The following is a 2,408-nucleotide window of genomic DNA, read 5'->3' on the forward strand; positions in this document are numbered from 1 at the left end:
AAGCAAACATCAGCCTTGAAAATGTAACGACTGATCAATGAATTTTAGAACATAGTATTTTCATTCTGTTATGTGATCACAAGTTTCATTCTGAATTTGTTGCTCTAAAATAATTGTTTCAATATCACACACTCACACATGCACATACACACATACAACAAACAAAAGGTTAATTTACAGTAACAGGTTACTTCGTCTTTGTTTTCCTTTATCGTGTGTTTTGTGTGCAATTCAGGGAATATCAAGTAAACTGTTGTTACAAATGAACTGTTTAACACAGCCGTCACAGGGCCAGAACTTCCACTGAGATTTTGGGGTCATGTCATCAGTGTTTCTGATTAAAATCATGTTCGATCACACTGAACTTCTATAACAGTTAACATGACTTTTAAACATCTAGCATCTTTAAATGTGGTGTTATGTTTACACAACTGACAGACATATAACTTTGAAGAAAAAAGAGATAAGAATGATACGTTATACAATCTATCTAAACAAAGAAAAAATTCCAACATTCCACTCTCAAAGTCAACACATGAAATTCAGGTATAGGAAAAATAAGGTTGATATTGGGTATTTTTTCTGAATTGTTATGGGTTCATTATAAGCCTGTTATTGGAAGAACAGTGTTCTTTCCACAATCATTTCCTTGTGTATCTGCCTCTTTGAGAATCTTAATGGATGATGAATTAAATGTAACATATAAAACTCTTGGTGGGCATGTCGAGGTGGACAAGTGCACGTGTTTTGTTATCATTTTCACAGCATATATTCTAATGATATGCAATAATTCTACTATTGTGTACCTTATCTGGGTTCACAAAAACCTGTCAACTCAAAGTGTTTAATTGACTTTTTATCTGAAAAACAGATCATATCATATTCTGCATGGCTCTCTCAGTTACATATAAGTTAAGTGCAACACACATTGGCAGCGGCGCGCAGCGGTACTGTCGACCGTGTATTTCCCACCCCAGCCCGCTAGGTGGCTGTACCTACACTAGTTGCCAACGGTTGCCAACCACTAGTAACGGAAGAAGAAGAGGAAAAACTTTGAGGCAACAACAACTTGGATTTCACGGGTAAGTTTCTTATCAAAATCGTCTTATTAAAAATTTTAAAAACTTAAAAACGTTAAGCATCCAGATACCCCTTTGAAAGCTGCAAATGAAAAGGCCTTACTCGCAGCGCCGGCCGCGCTGGAAATAGAGCAGTGGGCTGAAGCAGAGCGGTGCAGCGCGTTAGCCGGTGCCAGTGTGGGTTTGTTCATAGAATATAATGGAGGCGGGCGTTTTGACATGTGGCGTATGGCAGCGGTGTGTGTTGCACTTTAGTCTTTTGGTGGTGCAGAGTTTTTACTGTTGGCAACCATAGCCTATGACAAGTATCCAAATTTCATGACCAAAACAACTGTCAGTATTTTCCTACTTTTAGCTTGGGTTCTGCCTGCTTGTCAGGTCACAGTGCCAACTGGTTTGAGTGCTAATAAAAAATTCTGTAACTTTATTTTACAAGGGTTTTTTTGTAATGATACAGTTTATAAACTTCAATGTGTGGTCTCAATAGCACATATTATACAGAATATGGTAATTTTGCTTGATGTTGCAATTGTCCCTGTGCTTTTCATACTTTTTACATACACAAGAATACTTATAATAACCTAACTAAGTGGTCGAGAAGTCAGACGAAAAGCTGCACAGACATGTTTACCTCATCTGATAGTTTTAATCAACTTCTCCTGTCTGTGTGCATATGACATTATTACCTGATTTCATTACCATCGTTTCCTGGTGCCACCCGCACATGTTGAAGACTATGTGTGTTTGGCACACATAGGTCGGGCAGTAACAGACTCTTTTGACGTCCTCCATGGCGGGCCAAGAGAACTGTTTAAACCCCAGGGTGCAACAAACATCTTGGCGGCAACATATGCAAGGCAAAAGAATTGAGCAGAAGATTGCAGATTTGACTCAGGAAAGAATCCTACTTGACTTGTTTCTTTTACCAACATTGAGTTGCACTATTTTGGCCCAATTTAATTGACTGACTCCTGCATTCATGGTTCTGCTCCAAGAAATGCAGACATGGATAAAAGTGAGGAAGAACTTTAACATTGGAGACATTGTCCTGGTGGTTGACCTCACCTCTCTTTGGGTGTCATGGTTATTAGGCAGAATACTGGAGACCAAGCCTGATGCAAGAGGTCTTTTCTGCTCAGTGGAGCTCCGGGTTTAATCCTAGGCTCTGTAGGCTGCAAACGTTAGCCTACGGAGAATAGTGTCTTGCTAATCAGTGGTGTTCTTTTTTATTTGATGACTTTTTTTGATGGATTTAAACTTAAGTTGTGACTGAATCATGAGCGTCCATGCTTTTCCATCTCTATCATATAAATGGCACTGTGATGATAC

At 38.9% G+C, this 2,408-nt stretch overlaps 1 pseudogene; it reads left to right on the forward strand.

Moving 5' to 3' along the window:
* Positions 1–581: 581 nt before the first annotated feature.
* Positions 582–1,769, forward strand: LOC126393460 (olfactory receptor 1N2-like; annotated as a pseudogene).
* Positions 1,770–2,408: the final 639 nt, after the last annotated feature.

The sequence above is a fragment of the Epinephelus moara genome, chromosome 7, assembly GCF_006386435.1.
Source record: "Epinephelus moara isolate mb chromosome 7, YSFRI_EMoa_1.0, whole genome shotgun sequence".
NCBI classification, from domain to species: Eukaryota; Metazoa; Chordata; class Actinopteri; order Perciformes; family Serranidae; genus Epinephelus; species Epinephelus moara.